Raw genomic sequence first — 12,796 nt, 5'->3', positions numbered from 1 at the left:
CGGGTAGCAGATGGCCATCAGCTGTGGCTAGTTGGCCGTCAGCTGTCACCAGTGAGCCGTTGGCCACTAATATAACTGCTGTGGCTACGCTAGCCGAAAAATGGGGACTAGCAAGAAGATGGTGGCTGAGCTAGCAAGAGCGGATTGCAGTTAGCACAGGGGATTGCAGTTAGCAAGTGAAGTTGGTTGGCAGAGAGAAGTGGATGGCAGGTTGCAGATAGTGTGGCTCCTGCTTCCTGTGTCTCCAACCCAGCCGCCAGCGAGACTATAGTGGTATGATTCCCCTATCTATGGCTCCGTGGGTGTTCCCTTTCGGCCTCACCATGTCCTGCGTTCTTATGTGGGGACCAGAGACCCCACATGCCACCCTGCAGGACTAGGGGTGTCTTCTGCCAGGCCAAAAGCAGACAGGCCTAAATATAATCTGTTAATCACAATTTCTTTACTTGGAAGAGTTACATTTTATGAAACCATGGAGATGAGTAAAGAAGGTGGTCAGCATTAAGACTAGCCACAAACAAAACTTGAAGGTAACTGAAATCTGTAGGATGAGGCCCCATGTGCTATGTTCAACAATGTTTTAAAGGATCCTAGGAAAACAGGAATGAATAGTGAAAAAGCATTTCAGCCTGCTTAGTACTACATTTCTAACCCCCAAATCGATAAGTTTATCAGGAAATCTCTTGTGAGGTTTCTGAGTGTGAATCCATCTGTCATGTGGGAGACCCTGCTCGCTGCGCCATGTGTCACGCAGGGCCGCCTGCAGGGCCTCAGCTCCCGCTCCCCACATAAGAACCCAGGACATGGTGAGGCCAAAAAGGAACACCCACGGAGCCATAGGTAAGGGAGTCATACCACTATAGTCTCACTGGAGACTGGATTCACACGACGTGCGACCTGCTGTCCACTTTTCTGCCTGCCAACTGACCGACTCTTCTCGACTCGACTAGACTCTTCAGCGCAGCTGCGGCAGTTATATCAGTGGCCAATTGGCTCACTGGTTACAGCTGACGGCCAACTAGCCACAGCTGATCGCGATCCAATCACAGTTGATGGCCATTTACTACCTGAGCCAGCACCTTTCTATGTGAGGCCGAGAGCCTGGAAACTGCTCTCTGGGGCTCTGTCCCCACACCATCCTTCTGAGAATTATCATCCCCTAGGAAACTACTCAAACTGCATTTTGAATCCAAAATGTTGAAGATCAGGGCCTGGATAAAAGTGATCATTCGAAGGTTGAGAAGTATAGGAGGCTAAACCATACTCAAACATGGCTCCAGCCCATAGGAACCCATTACTCCCTTGGTTTCTTAATACTCCCACGTAGGACCTCACATTGGTTCTGCCTATCTAAACACAGAAGGGCACTCTTCTCCCTCAGCTACATTCCAGTCTTTGGATTAATAAAAAGTGGAGTTTTGACACCATATGGGAACTTTGGTAGACAGAATTTCTTCACACTAAGATAAAAGTATACATATAAAAAATTGTCTCCAGGCTTTCATAATACTAAATGTGAAAAAGTGGTCGTTGCTGAGTAGTGGAATGACTGGTGATTTTCAAATGTATCTTTTTTTTTCTTTTTACTTTCCATAATGAACACTGTTTGCATAGGGTGCTTTCCATTGCAGGAGCGGAAAACTCCACTCATTTTGGCTAAATGATACGAGAACTTAACACACAACTGCAAATTAGCTTTAGGTGAGGCTTAATCTAGTGGAACACTAATATCACCAACAGCCTAGTCCTTTTCCATTTGTCGCGCAGGGGACCCTGCTCGCTGCGCCATTTGCCGTGCAGGGTCTCAGCTCCTGCTCCCCGCCCAAGAACGCAGGACACGGTAAGGCCAAACAGGAACACCCACGGAGCCATAGGTAGGGGAGTCAAACCAATATATTCTCGCTGGCGGCTAGGCTGGAGACACAGGAAGCAGGATCTACATAATCTGCCTAACAGCAGTCCGCGCTTGTCAGCCACCATCTTCTTGCTAGCCCCCATTCCTTTTTCTGCTAGCGTAGCCACAGCAGTTATATTAGTGGCCAATGGCCTACGGGTTACAGCTGACGGCCAACTAGCCACAGCTGCTGGCATCTGATCACAGTTGATGGCCATTTACTACCCGAGCTAGCACCTTTCTATGTGAGGCCGAGAGCCTGGAAACTGTTTTTTGGGGTTTTGTCCCCACACCATTGTTCTTTTCTGCTTTCTTTGATGACACTTTCATTCCAGTTCTGGCTCCTCCTCATGAGTTATAAGCTACTTAAGTCATATTTAGCAGGAAAAAGTGGTTATATTTTTGTCCTACCATTCCCAGAAGAAATCCTAAGATTTACTGTGATAGTACTCTTTTTTTCCCCTTTCCCCTTCTTCCGCCATCCCCCCACCCCACTCCAGTTCAAGCCGCTGTTTCTCAGTCTAGTTGTGTAGGTCACAGCTCCCTGGCCCAGGCTGGTACTATGAGCCTTGCACTTCCCCCGGTTGAGGCGGTCAGTCGTCGGTTGCTGGTCCTCAATCATCGGTGGGCTGCTCACAGCAGCTCTTGCTGGTCAGTCCTGGCAGCACACGGTAGCCCATGGCAGCACACGCCAACCTACGGCTGGTCACAGCAGCCCAGCTCCAGGGACAGCCATTGTTCACAATCTTAGCTGTAGAGGGAGCAGCTCACTGGCCCATGTGGGAATGGAACGGGCGACCTTGTCGTTAGAAGCACGGCGCTCCAACCACCTGAGCCGCCAGGCCAGCCCACTGTGTTTGTACTCTTTAGTTCACATTCTCATACTTGAACCAATTATTGTGGTAAAAGGGGCATTAAGATGTGCTGATTTGTTTAGCCTAGTGTGGGGATAGAGCCCTAGCTAGCAGTTTCCAGGCTCTCGACCTCATGTGGAGAGGTGCTGGCTAGGGTAGTAGATAGCCGTCAGCTGTGGTTGGCCATCAGCTGTAACCGTTGAGCCATTGGCCACTGATATAACTGCTGTGGCTACGGAGGGGAGCCGAGGAGTGTGGAGGAGAGTGGACGAGAGTGAAGGAGAGTTGAGAAGAGTCGGTCGGTTGGCAGCAAAGCGGACAGCAGGTCACACATCGTGTGAATCCAGCCTCCAGTGAGACCATAGTGGTATGACTCCCCTACCTATGGCTCCGTGGGTGTTCCTTTTTGACCTAGCCATATCCTGCGTTCTTATGTGGGGAGCGGGAGCTGAGACACCGCAGGCTGCCCTGCATGACACCTGGGTCAAAAATAGTAAATGTACAGGTTGAAAGATACAATTAATAAGCTTGATGTATGGCAGCAAATAAAAACCTGTATCCAACAATCAGAATAAAAATTCCTCTTACGCAAACATTCCTCTCATGCAAAAATGGCCATATTCTGAAAAACAAAATACAATGTTTAGTTTCATGTAAACAATGTTGTCTAACTAAAGTGAAATTAAACTAGAAGTCAATAACAACAAGAAAAAGCCTTCTGAAATTTTAAATACACTTCTAAATAAATATTTATAATTGAACCATGAGGAAAATATTACATAGCAAAACCTGTGGAATGCAGTTCAAGTGGAACATAGAAGGAGGGGTATAGCTTCCCATGTTTATATTAGACAAGAAAAAAGTCTGAAAATTAATGATTTCTGTCAATTTAAGAAGATTATTATAACAAATGCAAAGAAAGTAGAAAGAAGGAGCTTTACTTTAAAGTAAAGTAAAACTAATAATGGAAAAAGAAAACAATAATAGAGATGATCAACAAAAGCAGAAGTAGGTTATTTGAAAACAGTAATAACATGTAAAGGAAGAAGTAAAACTGTCATTATTTGCAGATGACATGGTATTATATAGACAGAACCCTAAAGATTGCACTAAAAAAATATTAGAACAGATAAAGTAATTCAATAAAGCAGAATGCACAATTAATGTTAAGAAATCTGTTGTATTTTTATACACCAATAATAAACTGTCAGAAAGAGAAATTAAAACCGTCCCATTTGCAATGGAATAAAAAGAAAAATACCTAGGAATAAATTTAACCAAGAAGCTGAAAGACTCAGAAAACTACAAGACACTGAAGAAAGAAACTGAAGAAGATGCAAATAGATGGAAGCATATACCATGCTCATGGATAGGAAGAATTAACATAGTTAAAATGTCCATAGTACCCAAAGCAATCTATAGATTCAATGCAATCCCTATCAAAATACCAATGGCATTTTCCACAGAACTAGAACAAATAATCCACAAATTTATATGGAACAATAAAAGACCCCGAATAGCCACCGCAATCCTATACATCTTTTTTTTTTTTTTTAAGATTTTATTGGGGAAGGGGAACAGGACTTTACTGGGGAACAGTGTGTACTTCCAGGACTTTTTTGCAAGTCAAGTTGTTGTTGTCCTTTCAATCTTAGTTGTGGAGGGTGCCATTCAGCTTCAAGCTGTTTTCCTTTCAGTCTTAGTTGTGGAGGGTGCAGCTCAGCTCCAGGTCCAGTTGCCGTTGCTAGTTGCAGGGGGCACAGCCCACCATTCCTTGCGGGTCGAACTGGCAACCTTGTGGTTGAGAGGACGCACTCCAACCAACTGAGCCATTGGGGGCTCAGCGACAGCTCAGCTCAAGGTGCCGTGTTCAATCTTAGTTGCAGAGGGTAGAGCCCACCATCCCTTGCGGGACTCGAGGAATTGAACTGGCAACCTTGTGGTTGAGAGCACATTGGCCCATGTGGGAATCGAATTGGCAGCCTTCGGAGTTAGGAGCACGGAGCTCCAACCACCTGAGCCACCAGGCCGGCCCCGCCACCGCAATCCTGATAAATAAGAACAAAATTGGAGGTACCATTCCACCTGATATCAAACTATATTACAAGACTATAGTCATCAAAACAGCATGGTACTGGCATAAAAACAGACACATAGATCAATGGAACAGAATAGAGAACACAGAAATAAACCCACACATATATGGTCATTTAATTTATGACAAAAGAGGCAAGAACATACAATGAGACGGTCTACTCAATAAATGGTGCTGGGGAAACTGAACAGATACATGCAAAAAAAAATGAAACTGAACCACCTTTCTACACCATATACAAGAATAAATTCAAAATGGGTTAAGAACTTAAAGATAAGACCTGAAGCCATAAAATTCCTAGGAAAAAACCTAGTCAGGAAACTCTCTGACATTGCTCTTAGTAATATTTTTATTGATCTGTCTCTCAGGTGAGGGAAACAAAAGAAAAAATAAACAAATGGGAATATATCAAACTAAAAAGATTTTGTACAGCAAAAGAAATCATCAACAAAACCAAAAGACAGCCTACTGATTGGGAAAAGATATTCACCAATGACACATCAAATAAGGGGTTAATATCCAAAATTTATAAAGAACTCATAAAACTCAGCACTAATAAAACCAAACAATCCAGTTAAAAAATGGGCAGAGGACCTGAATAGACATTTCTGCAAAGAGGACATACACATGACCAATAGACATGAAAAGATGCTCAACATCACTAATCATCAGGGAAATACAAATTAAAACCATATCACGACACACCTGTCAGAATGGCTATCATCAATAAATTAACAAACAGGGGTTGGCAAGGATGCGAAGAAAAGAGAACCCTTGTGCACTGTTGGTGGGCACCAATTTGCAATTGGTGCAGCCACTATGGAAAAGGCTTTGGAGGTTCCTCAAAAACTTAAAAAAATAAAACCACCTTATGACCCAGCAATTTCACTTTTGGTATGTATCCGAGAAAATCCAAAACACTAATTCAAAAAAGATATATGCACCCCTATGTTCATTGTATATAGCACTATTCACAATAACCAAGATATGGAAGCAACCTACGTGCCCATCAATAGACAATTGGATAAAGAAGGTGTAGCACATATATACGATGGAATATTACTTGGCCAAAGAAAGAATGAAACCTTAACATTTGCAACAACATGGATGGATGGACCTATAGGGTATTATGCTAAGTGAAATAAGTCAAACACCATATGATCTCACTTATAGGTGGAATCCAAACAAACAAAACAGAAACAGACTCACAGATACAGAAACAAACTGATGTTTGCCAGATGGGATGGGGGTTGGGGACCTCGGTGAAAAGGTAAAGGGGTTAAGAAACACAAATGTAAATTTAATTAAAAAAAAAAAGAAACACAAATGACTAGTTACAAAATAGTCACAGGGATGTATTAAGTTGGCAAAAGTAATTGTGGTTTAAAACGTTAAAAATAATTGCAAAAACCACGATTACTCTTGCACCACCCTAATAGTATACAGCATAGGAAATATAGTCAATAACATTGCAACAACTATGTATAATGCCAGGTTGGTACTTGACTAATGGAGGGGCAATCACTGCATAAATTATATAAATGTCTAACCACTATGCTGTATACCTGCAACTAATATAAAACAAATTGAATGTCAACTGTAACTGAAAAAGTAAACAAATAATTTTTTAAAAAGAAAAAGAAACAATGTTTCATATAAACTGAGTCATTCCTCATAAGCTGAGTTAAGGGTGATGGGGGCAGCCACTTCTTCAGGGTTTTCCAAAAAGAGGGACACGTATGATCATATATGTGAAGTCAGAAACAGCTGGTGTGTTTGGGGGAATTGCTAATGATTCACGGTTACTGATAAACTAAGAGGTGGAGAAGGCAAAAGATAAGGCTAAAGGTATGTTGTGAGCAGGGGTCAATCATACAGAACCTTGAATTCCTATATTCAGCAGCATGAATTTTGTACTATAGGTGAAGGAAATCCACTGAAGGATTTTAAACAAAGATGGGAACTTAAAAATGAGGGGGGGGGAAGTTTTCTATTAAAAAAAACTAACTCAATAAATGGTGAAATGATCAACGTGCAAAAAAATTAACCTTGGCCCATACTTCATACTTCATACCAAAATTAAGTGAAAATGGCCCATAGACCATTATATGTCAAGTGTTAAACTATAAAACTTCTGGAGGACAGTAGAAGATAAAATCTTTGTGACCTTGGGTTAGGTAAAGAGTTCTTACCGTGTTTCCCCAAAAATAAGACCTAGCCGGACAAACAGCTCTAATGCATCTTTTGGAGCAAAAATTAATATAAGACCCAGTATCATATCATATATCATATCATATCATATCATATCATATCAAAGACCCAGTCTTATATTATAGTAAAATAAGACAGAGTCTTAAATTAATTTTTGCTCTAAAAGACGCATTAGAGTTGATCGTCTGGCTAGGTCTTATTTTCAGGAAAACACGGTAGATACCACACCAAGAAGCACAATCCATAAAAGAAAAACACCTACAAACCACATTTCTGACAAAGGACTGCATCCAGAAAATATATTTTTAAAAAACCTTTTAAAACTTAACATTGAGGGGGAAAAATAAAAGAAAATGGACAAAACTCTGAAGACATGATAATTGTTACAGACAAGATCTACTATGAATGATAAAATTAGTGGGGAAAAGTTTGAGGAGAAACAGGATATTTGCAGTCTAAATTATCTCCCTCAAATATACATTAATTACAAAAGGGGAAATATAACTTTATAATGGGATAATCCAGACGACAGCACCTTACCCCAGTGATCCATGTTAACATCCCCAGGAAGAAGGCATGTGGATATCATGTTCCCCCTGATACAATGCTCAGAGAAGGGTACATAACTTTTGTGATATTCCTGCTAAAAATGCATCACTACAAATCAAATCATAAAAACACAACGGACACACCCAAAATGAGGGCTATTCTACAAAATGACTGACTAGTGTTCTTGAAAAGTGTCCAGGTCATGAAAGACAAAGAAACACTAAAGAAGTCTCACAGTTTGGAAGATACTAAGGAGATGTGATAACTAAATGCAATGTGGAATCCTGGATGGGATCTTGAAACAGAAACAGGACATTAGTGAAAAAGTTGATAAAATCTGAATGAAAGTCTGTAGCTTAGTAAATTAAAGGGGGGAAACAAGGAATCACTTGTAACAACACAGACAAACTTTGGATGCAATTGCTCAAGATAAAGTTTACCCTAACAAATAAACAATATTAAGAATGAAAAGGAAGCATAACCATAGATCCAGAAAAGGTTTGGAAAATGGAGGGAATACTATGAGATACTTTATTTCAGATATGAAAATTGACATGAAATAGATACACTTATAAAAAATAAAGGTTACCAAAATTTACCAAAGAAGAAATTGAGTATTGCTGTATCTGGTAAAACGATTAACAGACAATTAATAACCTTCCTATCCAGAAGGCTTCACTGATGAGTCCTCCAAACATTTATGGGGAAATAATACAAACTCTTTTGGAAAATATAAAATAGGACACTAGTCTTCAACTCATTTTGTGAGGCCAATATAAATCTTACATCAACATCTAACAAGGACAGTAGAAGATAGGAAAACTATAAGCCAAGATCTCTTTTCTAAAATAAACACAAAAAATCCTAAACAAAAGATTCATAATAAAAAAAAAGACAGATAAAAAAGATATACATCACGTCGTGGTGTCGTATACTTCAGGAAGGCAAGATTGGTTTAAATTCAAAAATCAATATTGATTAGAAAGCAGTCAGTAACCACAAGATTGCCACAGGTTATGAAAGTTAATTTGGGGAATGTAATCTATAATGTTGTAAAGATTTTGTAGGGTATCCGATGAATACTTGTCTCGTTAGGGAGACCACCTCAGGGATGATGTAGATGCCTGATCACTGCACTGTACACCTGAAGCTGCAGCTGAACAATAATGAATGTCAACTACAAGTTTATATATATATATATATATATATATATATATATATATATATATATATACACATATATATATTTATATACATATATATGTATATATATTTACAAGAAGCGGAGTACAGCATTAGACATAGAGACAGTGGAAATGTAATGGCTGTGTGCGATGTCAGAGGGGTAGTGGATGGGAGTCGGGGGGTTCACAGTGTGAGGGATATAAATGATAAACGTCTAACTATTATTTTGTTTTTGGTTTTTTTTTCAGTTGGATTTTTTTTAAATTTATTAGTTTCAGGTGTGCAAAATAAGGTAATACTTAGACGTTCATCATTTATATACCTCACACTGTGAAGCCCCCTCCCCCCATCCACTATCCCTCCGACCTCGCGCCGAGCCATCACATTATATATATAGAATTATAGTTGGCATTCATTATTGTTTAGCTTCTGGTGTACAGTGCCATGGTCAGGCATCTACAGTATCCCTGAGGTGGTCTCCCAAATGGGACATGTGTCCATCGGATACCCTACAAAATCTTTACAACATTATTGATTACGTTCCCCAAATTAATTTTCAAAAACCCTGAGGCCATCCTGTGGTTACCAACTGTTTCCTAATCCCTTCACCTTCCCCCTTAACCCCCCCCCCCCCGCACATCTAACAACTCTCAGTTTTTCCTTTTTGTCCCCAAAACTGTTTCTGATTAGTTCATTCACTTATTCTTTTCTTTAGATTCTGCATATAAGTGAGATCATATGGTACTTGTCTTTCTCTGTCTGACTTATTTCACTTAACATAATGCTCTCTAGATCCATCCATGTTGTTGCAAATGTTAAGATGTCTTTCTTCTTTATGGCTGCGTAATACTCCATTGTATAAATGTACCACAGTTTCTTAATCCAGTCATCTACCGATGGGCATTTCGGTTGTTTCCATGTCTAGGCTATTGTGTATAGTGCTGCAATAAACATAGGAGTGCATATAGATTTTTGAATTGGAGTTTTGGATTTCCCCGGATAGATGCCTAGGAGTGGAATTACTGGATCATAGGGTAGTTCCATTTTCAGATTCCTGAGATACCTCCATACTGTTTTACACAGTGGCTGCACCAATCTGCAATCCCACTAACAGTGCACTAGCGTTCCCTTTTCTCCACATCCGCATCAGCACTTGTTGTTTGTTGCCTTATTGATATAGCCATTTTGACTGGAGTGAGGTGGTATCTCATTGTGGTTTTCATTTGCATTTCTCTGATGGCTAGTGAGGTTGAGCATTTCTTCATATGTCTGTTTGCCTTCTGTATGTCCTTTTTAGAAAAATGTCTCCTCAAGTCCTCTGCCCATTTTTTAATTGGGTTGTTTGTTTTTTTGGAGTTGAGTTGAGTGAGTATTTTATAGATTTGTGATATTAATCCCTTATCGGATATATCATTGGCAAATATCCTTTCCCATTCAGTAGGATCCCTTTTGGTTTTATTGATGGTTTCTTTTGCTGTGAAAAAACTCTTTAGTTTGATGTAATCCCATGTGTTTATTTTTTCTCTTACTTCCCTCGCGCGAGGGGATATATCAGTAAAAATCTTACTTCGGGTAATGTCTATGAAGTTTCTTCCTATATTTTCTTCTAGATATTTTATGGTTTCAGATCTTACATTTAAGTCTTTAAGCCATTTTGAATTTATTTTTGTATATGGTGTAATGAGGTGGTCCAGCTTCATTTTCTTGCATGTGTCTGTCCAGGTTTCCCAGCACCATTTATTGAACAGACTGTTTTTACCTCATCGTACATTCTTGCTTCCATTGCCGTAGATTAGATGGGCATATAGGCATGGATTTATTTCTGGACTCTCTATTCTGTTCCATTGATCTATATGTCTATTTTTATGCCAGTACCATGCTCTTTTGATTACTGTAGCCTTGTAGTATAGTTTGAAGTCAGGTATCGTTATACCTCCCACTTTGTTCTTATTTCTCAAGATTGCTGAGGCTATCCAGGGTCTTTTATGGTCCCATATAAATTTTAGGATTATATGTTCTATTTCTGTGAAAAATGTCGTTGGTAGTTTGATAGTAATTGCGTTGAATATGTATATTGCCTTAGGCCGTATGGACATTTTAACTATATTAATTCTTCCTATCCATGAACATGGAATGTGTTTCCATCTATTTATGTCTTCTTTCAAACCCACAGCTAACATCATACTCAATGGGGAAAAGCTAAAACCATTCCCCCTAAGATCAGGAACAAGACAAGGTTGCCCACTATCTCCACTTCTATTCAACATAGTGCTGGAAGTTCTAGCCACAGCAATCAGACAAGAAAAAGAAATAAACGGCATCCAAATTTGTAAGGAGGAAGTAAAATTATCATTATATGCAGATGATATGATACTATATATAGAGAACCCTAAAGTCTCCACCAAGAAAATATTAGAGCTGATGGATGAATTTAGTAAAGTAGCAGGATACAAATTAATATTCAGAAATCAGTTGTGTTTATATATACCAATGATAAAATATCAGAAGGAGAAATTAAAAAAAAATTCCATTTACAATTGCTCCAAAGACTATAAAATACATGGGAATAAATTTAACCAAAGAAGTAACAGATCTGTACTCAGAAAATTATAAGACACTGAAGAAAGAAATGAAAGAAAATATTACTTTGTTTTGTGCATCTGAAACTAAAAAAAAAATCCATAAGCATCTAAAACTTCATAATTCTGTGGCTAAAACTTTATTCCAGTGCTTCTACCTTATGAATACAGCGTGTGTCTCAATAACTGGTAGTTCAATTTAAAATAATTTTTTTTCATTGTTGTTTTAAAAAAAAATCAATGTTAACCATATTTTTTTAAAAAAAGAAAAAAATGCATTATTTGTTTGGGGGGGAGATGGATCTAAGTTCAACACCTATCTACTCATGATTAAAGTTATCAGCAAAAAAGTTATGGAGGGGTGGCCAGATGGCTCAGTTGGTTAGAGTGCAAGCTCTCAACAACAAGGTTGCCCGTTCAATTCCTGCACGGGATGCTGGGCTGCACCCCCTGCAACTAAAGATTGAAAATGGCAACTGGACTTGGAGCTGAGCTGTGCCCGCCACAACTAGATTGAAGGACAACGACTTGGAGCTGATGGGCCCTGCAGAAACACACTGTTCCCCAATATTACCCAATAACATTTAAAAAAAAAATACACAAAGCTATTAGCAACTTAGAATAGAAGGCAATTTTCTTATCCTAATAGATAGTATCTACCCAAAAAATTCTGATAGCAAACTTCATAATTAATGATGATATATCAAACAATTTCTCCCTGAGTTTGTATACAAGGCAAGGATGTCCACTATGTATCAAAAATGTGTGGAGGTCCAACCAGAAAAATAAAATAGGTATAAAGTTTGGAAGGAAGAATTGTCTTTATTCACAAACTACATTTTTGTACATAGACTATCTGAAAGGATATAAAATGATTAGCGTTCATAAGTGAATGTAGCCAACTTAATTGGTATAGGGGCAACAATAAAAATGAAAAAACACTTGTATTTTTGTATAATAACAAAAACAATTAGAAAAAGATATTTTAAATGCAATTGAAAACAGTATCAAGAACATCAAATACTGAGGAATAAACCTAATGAAAGACATGCTAGAGTACTACATGTAACACTATAAAACATTACTGAGATAAATTAAAGACCTCAGTAAATGGAAAGAAATCCTTTTGGCATGGATTGAAAAGTTCTTAAGTCATTATTGTCATTTCTCCCCAGAATGAATATAGCAATCATATTTAAATTCTACCATGTTAATTTTGGGGAAAGATTCAGGCTGATAATAAAAAGAAAATGGATATCAAAAGGCTTGGAATAGCCAAGACAAACTCTAAGAAAAAAAACATTGGAAGACACACACTATAAGATATGAGACTTTATAGTAATATAAAGGTATAATAATGAAACATATGTGGCATTGGAGCAAGAGTAGGCAAACACACCAATAGAAGAGGACAGAGAGTACAGAAACC

Source organism: Rhinolophus hipposideros, assembly GCF_964194185.1.
Source record: "Rhinolophus hipposideros genome assembly, chromosome: X".
In the NCBI taxonomy this organism is placed as follows: domain Eukaryota; kingdom Metazoa; phylum Chordata; class Mammalia; order Chiroptera; family Rhinolophidae; genus Rhinolophus; species Rhinolophus hipposideros.
The sequence above is the reverse complement of the archived record's forward strand: the minus strand, read 5'-3'. Positions refer to the sequence as shown.